Raw genomic sequence first — 11,242 nt, 5'->3', positions numbered from 1 at the left:
ATACAGGATGAAATACCACTATGTAAAGTTCCAATATAACTAGGAAATATAGGACCATTCACTAGTTGAACTAAGCTAGTTAAAACCTGCAATAAGTGTGGAGTCAAAGGTTTTGTTCAGATAGTTACAGGAAGAAACTCAAAAATTCCGAATACTGCTGTATTGGGATCAGAAGGGGTTCTTCCCACAAAAGGACTGTTGCCGCATAAAAAGGAGGAACCCCTCTCATTAAAGGGGTAATAGGACACGCACTTGCCATTGTGATCCTCCTGAGCTCAGATTATGGTATTCCCAAAGTTTTCTCTTTAAAACTGGATTAAAATAAACCTGTTTTAATCTACTTTAAAGGGGAATCTGGGGACGGTCTGTCTGGCCATGGACACTCCCTCTGTTGCTACTACAGGGAGGGTGGGACCAAAGCTAAGCTCCACTTCTAAAATGGCATGGGGCAGCTCCCCCCTTCCCTGCTGAGCCACACTATAGTGTAGAGACAGCCACTATGGTGAAGTAGAGTGTCAGACTAGGCTCTAGAAGACCCAGGTTTGAATCTGCACTCTGCCATGAACACTTGCTGGGTGATCTTGGTGCAGTCACACACACTCAGCCTAACCTACCTTCACAGAGTTATTGAGAGAATATAATGGAAAGGAGAACAATGTAAGATGCTTTTGGGTACCCACTAGGGAGAAAGGAAGGGTATAAAGAAAATAAAAACAGCACATTGCAGGGGTAAATGGTGGGTACTTTATATATGTCGCTTTCTCCCCAATGGAGACCAATTGTAAGGAGCACCTTACAATAAAAAATACAACAGAAACAAACAAAAGGGGGAAGGCTTCTGAGTGAACAGCGTCTGCCTGACCCACACCTAATTTGTTACCCAGCTCTAGGCGACAACCTTCAGGCTGAGAGCCAAAGGACAAAAGCCCTTTGGATCTCATCTCTGGGCATGCCCAGACCCTAAATACCTATGCAAATAGAGAAATAAACTCAGCCAGATTGTATTCAGCTGCTACTAGCCAGCTAGGAGATTACTCTCCACTTCCTCCCTTACTGGTGAGGTTTCTGGACTGCAAGAGGTCCCAGTGAAATTGCTGTCGCACCTGCACTTTTGCACAGGTGCAGTGGGATATAGGGAAGGGCAGCGGTAGCAGTGACTGGCACAGGGACGGGGTGTGTGGATGCCATTCCCACATTGCCTGCTGCCGTCATGGTAAAGTACATTTTCACACACAAGGAGCATGGATGACCCAGTTACTGAACTCCGAGCCAGCTGAAGTCATAATTGTTGGTCTATTCATATTGTATTTTTCTTTTTGCTGTTATGCGCTGCCTTTGGCCCCTTCAAGGAGAAAAGCAGGTTACAAATATTCAAATCAAAATTTTAAATGCTATGTGCAATAGTGGAGTGATCCCCCATCTTCTCAAATCTTACAGATCATCCTATGCAATTGTTAAGTACAAATATTTCATAGCCAATAGCAGGATAGAGACAGACTCCTGTAATCCAGGGGTTCTAGGAAATCTGCTTTTATATCGCCAGCCAAGTCAATATGAAGCATTGGTCATGTAACACTGTTTGCTAAAGCTTCCCTTTTCCACACTAAAATGGCACAGGTTTTGTGATGATAAAGTGATTAAACTTTGTAATGAGATTAATGACAGATTCATAGAAGGACCATTACATTTAATATCCTTTTTATATTACTACAACATAAAATGTGTATTGCTCAAATTGTTCTTTGCAAACTGGATTTAATGGTTGTTAGCTGGCTGGACATAGGTAGATATGTTGGCCACCTTCAGATCCTTCTTAGTCCTGATCCTAAATCTCAAGTGAGTTTTTTGTTAAGATATCTTATTAAGCCCATTTTGGACACACATCTTAATGTGGCGAGGGGGTATGTGTGTGCCAATGAAGCTGAGAGCTGTACTGTAAGGGGTTTAGACTCTGTCCAGAGGCTGAACTGCTAACAAACTCACTCAAGGCAGAATGGTCACAGCTGAGACACTAGACTCAGATGTATCCACCCCCTTCACCCCTTCAGGGATCAACAGCAGTATCAGCAGAAGAGAACGGACAGTTCCAGTGATCATGGGGCAGAGAAATCCTTGAAGGCTAGTTACTGGGCAGCAGCACTAGTGGAAGGTGACACTGGTGGAGAATCTATCATAGACAATGGCAGTGCCACTTCAGCTAACCCTGGTTAGTACTGTGTCGAAGAAGGCAATGTGTAAACCACTTCTGATCATCTCTTACGATGAAAACCCTATGATGAGACAACCCAAAAAGAAAAAAGATATAGTGTTGTGAAGAAAAGCAGCCTTGCTATTCTTCTGATCACCAAACACTGGTTCAGGCTGCGGCCTTCTATGTCTTCAATGTCTTGATATCAGACTCTGGGAGCTGATGACCAGCTCTCTCACAAACCATTCCCGTGAGAAACCATTCCCATTTCCCATGGGAAGCCACTTCACTTTGGGGGGAAAGGTGTGGGGTGCCACCTCCACTTCAAAGCACCTCCATTTCAAAGCCTTCCTATTGTAAATCAGCTATCTGTTCTTTTGGTGACAATCCTGTTAGAAGCCTGACATCTCAAGAGCTTGAAAGAGCCCAGATGTTTTGCATTGCTGCAGAAATGCAAATACATCCTTAACTTCAAAAGGCCTAGAGGTGTCATGCCAAATATCTTACAAGTTTATTGCGTTCTCAATATCTCATTGGGCAAATGGCCATAACCTAACGAGATGGGAGAGATAAATATGGACTCTGTTCTAATCAAAAATCATGAAGCTTGGGAGGGGGACATGCTGGCCATGTCCCTGAGCTGTCATCATCTTTTGACAACCATGCAGGACTGACACTCTGCGTGTCAGGAACAAACCTTGCTTTTGGACTCTGGTAACTATAAATCAACTAAAACCTTGCATTTGTTACTCTCTTGGAAACTTTGCCTATTTTGCCTGAAACTTAAAGAATTACTGTGAAGTTAGAGATTGCTAAGATTTCTTGTTTTTATGCTATCTGCCTCACAAATAATTTCCTTTCCTGTAACGAGCACATTTTATTAAAATAAACTTATAGACTTTATATTGAAGTCTGAGAAACCTTTTTTGGGTCTCAGGGCTAAATCCAAGTGCCTGAGTGTGTGTGTGTGTGTGTGTGGGAAACCACCTACCTTAGTGTTTTGTGGCAACAAGCCTCCCCTGGCAGAAGCGCTACTCTGCAGGGACGGTTTTTGCTTGTTTTGACTTTTGGGAAACTGGCTGGGGAAGAGTAGCTCTCAGCTCATCCCTGGAAAGCCAGCCTTTTGGAATTGAGAGCTGGTGGCAATATACCTGTACTGCGCTCACAGGGGGAATCCTGGAGCTCAGTAAGGAATTTGGGTTTTCTTAGGAAAACATTTGGTGACTTTGAACTAAAGAGGAACCGGCCTGCTAGAGAGCAGACCGGGTCTCCTCGACAAGTGCTGGAAGATAGAAACCCCAGGTCAGATAGCACTCAATCAGCTACTGGGGAAGAGCTGAGGACAAGTATGAGTAGCGCTATTCTTAATGATGCAACTGCACTAAAGCTGATAGAACCTTCAGTTATTGATGTGACTGGATGCAAAAGGAAACTCCAAAGCTGTTCAACGCATGTAATAGAAACATGGAACTGTCAGGCTCAGGCGTCTGTCCCTAGCATCCCAAAAGCAAACTTGTTCAGGCAGGCAGCTCTGAAGCAGGAAGACTTTATTAGGAGCAATAGGACAGATAAAAGAAACTGACTGTCTCTAAAAACAGGTAAGGCTTGTAATGAGGAAACATTGGCAGGTACATGGTATAAAGCTTTGCAGGCATGGGAAGTAAACATGAGCAAGCAATCCTGAGATAAGCAGTTCTCAGAAAGACTAAACAGCGACCCAACATCTGTGGAGCTGGGGGAAACAGGACGGGGGATACTGTACACAGATTACAGGCATGAGAACTTGACCCTTAGCCAAGCACTGGCCTAACTCAGGCCAACAGCCTATACTCCTAGAAGAGAGCAAGGCCTGACAGGAACGTGAGAAGTATGAATCAAAGTAAACTTGAAATTGTAAAATTAGAAATGGATCATTTAAACATTGTGGTCCAGGTTCTGGCAGGCACCTGGGGCGAGAGGCAGCAAGTGTAGTCCAAACACAGCCTGAGGTCAAAATACAGATAATCAGTAGTCCAAGCATCAAACCAGAAGGGTAAATCCAAAGAGCACAAGCCAGGTCACCATCCAAGGTTAGGGGTGAATCCAATAAACAAAGTCCAGGTTCAATCCAAGGTACGGAGCAACATCAGGTGAACAAGTTGCTTCCACACTGGTTCACCCTTTTCTGGCTGCTTTCATTAGGAAAACCCGTTCCTGCACCTCCCTCCAGGCCTGCCTTCTCTGGCATTCCAAGGGTTCTGGCAACCCCAGGGGTGAGGCTGGCAGCTGCAGCACTTCTATGTCAGCTTCAGCTGTGAGACTGAGGGCATGGCATGCTGACTTCGGCATGAGATTCCCCTCTGCACCTGATGGAGTCTCCACCTTGTCTGTTGGGTCTTCCTGTGGTATCCAAAGCCTGGGGGCAGCTTCTCCTGTCTCTTGAGAACCGGTGTGGTGTAGTGGTTAAGAGCGGTGGACTCTAATCTGGAGAACCAGGTTTGATTCCCCACTCCACATGAAACCAGCTGGGTAACCTTGGGCTAGTCACAGTTCTCTTAGAGCTCTCTCAGCCTCACCTACCTCTCAAGGTGTCTGTTGTGGGGAGAGGAAGGAAAGATTGTAAGCTGGTTTGATTCTCCTTTTTAAAAGGTAGAGAAAATAGACATATAAAGACCAACTTTTCTTCTTCCTCATCCAAGGATGTGTTGGCAGAGACCCATGACAATTGCAATCCTGGGAGTGAGTGAACTAAAGTGAACTGAATTAGGACATTTTCAGTCAGAAAATTATGACGTGTTTTACTCTGGAAATGACAATACGGAAGAAACAGAGTTGCTCTTATAGTGAGGTGAGATGTAGCACAAGCAGTCAGGGGCAATAATGCAAAGTCTGACTGAACAATATCAATCAGGCTTCATGGAAAGCCTATCAACATAACTATCATTCAAGGTTATGCCCCACTACAGAGGAAGAAATTGGAAGCTTTTATGCAAGTATCCAGGAAGAAACTGATCACATAGCCAAACAAGATGTGCTGAAACCAGAGATATTATCAAGAAAGAATGTGCAAAGACTATTCATGTAGCCAAAAGAAATGAAAAGGCTTGTTCAATGACTGATGAAACTCTTAAAATTGCTAAAGATAGATGAGAAGTGAAAGTAAAAGGTGACAGAAATAGAATCAGAAGTCTAAATGCAGCAGTCCAGCAACTTTCACATAGAGACAAAGAACTACTGTAATACCCGTGTTTCCCCGAAAATAAGACACTGTCTTATATTTATTTTTCCTCAAGAAGACACACTATGGCTTATTTTCAGGGGATGTCTTATTCCGAAGGAATCAGAACTGTCCTCCCTCTCGGCTCCCGTTCTCCCCTTACCACCCCCTTCCGGTCCCGCCCCCAGAGGCCCAGGCGCGCTGGTTGCCGGGCCTTTGAAGCAGCCGCGGGAGACTGCATCTGCTCAGCTGGGCTCCTCCTGTCTTCCCCGCCCCCAGAGGCCCGGGCAAGCTGGTTGCAGAGCCTTTGAAGCGGCTGCGGGAGACCGCCTCTGCTGAGCTGGGCTCCTCCTGGTCTTTTCCACCCCAGCCCCAGGCGCGCTGGTTGCCAGGCCTTTGAAGCAGCCGTGGGAGGCTGAGCTGGGCTCCTCCTGGTCTTCTCCACACCAGCCCCGGGGTGCCTTATTTTCGGGGTATGGCTTATATTAAGCAAATGCTTAGAAATGCTGCTACGGCTTATTTTATGGGTATGTCTTATTTTCGGGGAAACACGGTAACCAGTGTAAATAGAAGAGAGCAACAAAAAAGGAAGAACAAGAGAGCTCTTCCACAAGATCCATGAAATCCAAGGGAAATTTAAAGCACAGGCATGCTGAAAGATCAACACAAAAATACATTAATGTAACAGGATAAAATAAAGAATAGATGGGAACAATACACTGAACTATACAGAAGAGATGAAAGGATGACAGATTCTTTCCAAGAAGAAACTTTTGAAGAACCACCTCCAGTTTTAGAAGGTGTAGTGAAAGCTGCACTGAGAGCAATCGGGAGAAACAAATCACCAGGAGTAGGTGGGATATCCATAGAACTATTTCAAGCTACCAAAATAGAGATCATCTTGACAAGAATATGCCAACAAATATGGAAAACAAAACAATGGCCGCAGACTGGAAATGCTCAATTTACAATCAAATTTTTTTAAAAAATGTCAAAGACGGCAGGAACAGAAGAAGAAAAAGAGTTGGTTTTTATATGCCGACTTTCTCTTTTTTTTTTTTTTAATAAATTTTATTGATTTTTTAAAACTATAAATTCTCCATAATTTTGACAACAGTGTAAAAATAGTATCACAATCACAATTATATTGATTGTTGTCTTAATTACCATTAAACATAAAAATATAACAACTTCCCCATCACCTCCATCTACCTCTTAATAAAGTATTATTATCCTTCGTTAACATGTACTGATCCTAGCATTAATTTCATTCTAAAGTTTCATGTTTTATAAAGTTTTACATTCTGGATCAGAATAAAAAGTAACCTTCCATTATTCCCAGATCTTGTATATTATCACAATGATTCCTTCAATTCTCCCCTTTTCCCTAGTTTCTCCAACTCCACCAGTTCTAACATTAGAATGATTTAATCCCTTTATTCTGAAACCTTTGTCCCTTTCCATTTGGCTGCATCAAATTGCAGCCATTATAACATAAATTTAATCATACTAAACAACATTCTCTCCAGTATTTTGGGGATATTTCCTGTTTAATCAATCTTATTTCAGTGTAAATCATATCCCAGATCCATATCAAAAGTCCACCCATTCCAGTATACCTTTATATCAATCAATAATCTATATTAGGAGGACTTATTTATATAATCCAAAAGTGATGTCTTAATCTTAATTCCACTACTTCATTAATAGCCATGCCACCCGTCCACACTGTCAAAGCCTTCCAATCCAGCAATCATATTTAAGTCCATCCTTTAACCATGGTCTAATACTTCCTTCTGTAACTGAAATAAGCCAGTCAGGTATGGGAACAGGATTTCTTTGTTCTCTCTCATTTCTTCAAGCAAGGTGCGTATCCAAAAATGATTCTTTCTGGGCTTCATCTTCATCGTGGCTTCAATCTGTGTTCCTTGACCTGCTCTCTTCTTCCTTATATCCACACGTCCTTCCATGACTTTTTTAGATGAAAAGTCCATTTCTTGTATGTCTGATCTCTTTGTCGCCGGCTGGTTACTTTCTTGAACTTCTGTCTTCTTCTTTATATCCTTGTGTTCTTTCATAACTTTTTGGGCAGAAGAGTCCATTGCTTGTATGTCTGTATTTGTAGTCATCGTTTGAATTTTCAAGACTTTTATGTCTTCTGTAACCAGATTCAACTTCTGATTACATACCTGTGATGATTGGTCAAGAGTCATCATCATTGAAATCAATTGAGCCATCTGTGTTGAAATCTGTTTTAATTGTTTAATTGTCGCCTCAGAATGTTTAGCAAGCATGTCCTGTACTTTTTTTTCCATGGTTGAATTCTGTAAAATTCCCTTTGATTTCATAAGAGCAGGGCTATATATTTAGCCAGATCAGGGAGAGGTTCCAGAATATGTAACTTAATTAAATTTGATGGTCATCTGGCAGGAGTCCATTGCATGTAGTTGATAGAGAATGCTTCATTGACCAACTTAATATCTTTTTCGGGTTGCAAAGATAAGTATTTAAACTTAAAAAAAACTTTTTTTTTTAAATTGAAAATACCAACGAGTTTTACCAGACGCTCTAGATCGGCTGAGCCAGGAAGTGTTCCAGGGGTTGCCTCATCGTGGACCTTCTATCGTCTCTTCTCTATGGTTATTACCTTCAGAAATGGTTTTGGTGTAACACGAGTAAGACGAATTTCCGGTCTTACGACCTTCTTCCTGTTGATTTTGTAGAGCAGTGGAGAGGTAAAGCACAGAGTCTTCCGGTCAAAGAGTCCTCTTTGTTGCAAAACGTGACTGGAGGATCTTTTTTACCTCATGCAAATTCTCAGAGATTTCTCCCTCCCCTTCCTTTAAGGACGCGTCGGATTGGCAGATCTTACGTCAATCATTCAAGCTCGTTGTTTTAGTTTAAGTTGATCAGATTGATAAGGCTCCTGCTGCTTTGTCTGATGGATCTCATGCAGCAAAATCATCCAGTTCAATTAAGGGAGAAAGAGGGTTACCAGGAATGTTTTCTTCAACCCCCTGTTATTCGATAACGCCAGTGAAAAACGAAGGTTTCTTATCTACTCACTTGGGCGCCCGGAGGTGAGGTTTTAATCTTAATGTAGTCCTTATGATGTTTATAAGGTGCTGGAGGGTAGAGTCTAAAGCCAAAGTTGCGCGCTGGCGATTTCAATCCCTTCGTGCCCACGGGACCAAACGTCTGAAACTCCAGGGGACTTGGTAGAACTCCCTCGGAGTATTCAGGAGGTCAAACCGCATATATGGCTGCAGGGAATTCCTGCCTCTCAGCCCACTTGCAAGGGCTGGAGTGGGGTGCGATAAAACACCCCAAATTACACGCAAACTTGGATACTCCCCAGGAGCCCCTGGGAAGACGTAGCACTCAGCCCAGCTCAGCTACCACTTAAGGGAGACTCAAACTGGCTTACAATCACCTTCTCTTCCCTTCCCCACAACAGACACCCTGTGAGGTAGGTGGAGCTTAGAGCGCTCTAACTAGGGTTGCCAACCTACAGGTAATACCTGGAGATCTCCTGCTATTACAACTGTTCTCCAGCAGATAGAGATCAGTTCACCTGGAGAAAAATGGCCGCTTTGGCCACTGGGCTCTATGGCATTGAACTCCCTCCCCAAACCCCACCCTCCTCAGGCTCCGCCCCAAAAACCTCCTGCCAGTTGCCAAGAGGGACCTGGTAACTCTAGCTCTAACAGAGCTGTGACTTGCCCAAGGTCACCCAGCTGCCTTCGTGTGTAGGAGCGGGGAAACAAATCCAGTTCACCAGATTAGCCTTTGCCGCTCACGTGGAGGAGTAGGGAATCAAACCTGGTTCTCCAGATCAGACTCCACCACTCCTAACCACTACACCATGCTGGCTCATACTAATTTCTCACTTTAGCAAAGCTCAAAATCTTACAAAAAAATGTTACCATATATGGAATGATAAATGCTAGATGTTCAAGCTGGATTCAAACAAGGAAGAGGCACTAGAGATCATGTGGCAAATTTACATGAGTTACTGGACCATATGAGAGAATTTCAGAAGAAATTCAGCTTGTGTTTCATAGATGACAGCAAAGCTTTTGATTGTGGATCATGAAATCCTATGGTTGGTTCAAAAATAGGTGTGCCACAACATCTGATTGTTTTGATGTGCAACCTGTACTCTAGACAAGAGGCTACTGTTAGGACACAATATGGCAAAACAGAATGGTTTAGAGTTGGCAAATGCATCAGACAAGGATGTATTTTATCTCTCTATCTGTTCAATCTATATGCAGAACATATCAGAAGGAGAGCTGTATTAGATTTAGAGGAAAGTGGAGTGAACACTAACAATTTTGAGAGGTGCAGATGACACCACATTAGTGGCAGAAAACAGTGGAGAGATTGAATTACTACTGATGAAGGTTAAAGCAGAAAGTGCCAAAACAAGATTACAGTTGAATATCAAGACAAGGGTAATGACTACTGAAGAATTATACAACTTTAATAAGACTGACAATGAAGAAAACTGAAATTGTTAAAGATTTTCTGTTCCGTGGTTCCATCATCAGTCAAAAGGGAGACTGCTTCCAAAAAATCCAAAGGAGATTGAGGCTGGGAAGGACAGCCATAAAAGAGCTAGAAAAGATGCGACATTGGTGACCAAGATCAAGATAATTCATGCCATAGTATTCCCCATTTTTATGTATGGGTGTGAAAGTTGGACAATGAAGAATGGTGCAGGAAGAAAGTTGAAATGTGGTGTTGAAGGAGAATTTTATGGATATGTGTGTGGACCACTAAAAAGACAAATCAGTGGGTCCTAGATCAAATCAAACTTGAACTCTCCCTAGAAGCTAAAAATGACTAAACTGAGGCTATCATCACATTATGAGAAGACAAGAGTAATTGGAAAAGGCAATAATTCTAGAAAAGGTGAAGGCAGCAAGAAAAGAGCAAGGCTGTTAACAATAGGCCGTTTTGGAGGTCATTAATTCATAGGATCGCCATAAGTTGGAAGCAACTTGATGGCACTTAGCACACATTTTATTCCTTATATTTCATATCACAGTCCTCCATAAAGCATTTATGTTTCTAACTGGTTATAGTTAATGTACACAAAAATATTTAATGAGAGACAATTGTAATAAAATGTGCAGCAATGGAATGATCCTTTTTGCATACAAAGCCAGCATGTGAGCAAAAACTCATACTTAAGATATCTTAAGTCCTTAATTGAAGCAAATAGTGGACAATAGTAACAATAACAAAAATAATTGGTTGAAATGCAAAGGGTTGCATGAAATTCCATTGCTAAAGTTCAGAAAATGAAATTGGAAACAATTTTTTCCCCAGCAGGCTTCACACATCACTACTTAAGCAACTCATTAAACTCCAAGCAAATTTATTTACTGCAGACTCTGGACATGATGAAATCTTATTCTTTTGGCCAGTCACCTGGAAAGATTGTTTTCCAACTGGTCCAGGGCTGACATTATGGGGGCTGATAAAGGCTAAGCTAGGTTGCATAATAACGAATCTTTATCTTCGGGAATTCCTCTCCTGGCATACCCTGCAAAGGTCATTACAATCTTCTTCCCCGGGCCTAAGAGTGTGTGGCTGACCTTGACAAGAGCCAGGGCTTTTTTGGCCCTGGCTCCAGGCTGGTGGAATGCTCTGCCTGGTAACATCAGGGTCCTGCAGGACCTTAAAGAGTTCCACAGGGCTTGCAACAGAGCTATTCCACCAGGCCTACAATTGAGGGCAGCCACAGGTACCAGCTTACTGGCCTCCCTAACCCCTTCCTTTTGTTTGAACTTTCTATAGATCTGAAGGGGCTGCCTGCCTGTTTGCCTCAGTAAGTACAAAAGAAAGTG

This window comes from Euleptes europaea, chromosome 1 (assembly GCF_029931775.1).
Source record: "Euleptes europaea isolate rEulEur1 chromosome 1, rEulEur1.hap1, whole genome shotgun sequence".
NCBI lineage: Eukaryota > Metazoa > Chordata > Lepidosauria > Squamata > Sphaerodactylidae > Euleptes > Euleptes europaea.
Note: the sequence above shows the minus strand (reverse complement) of the source record.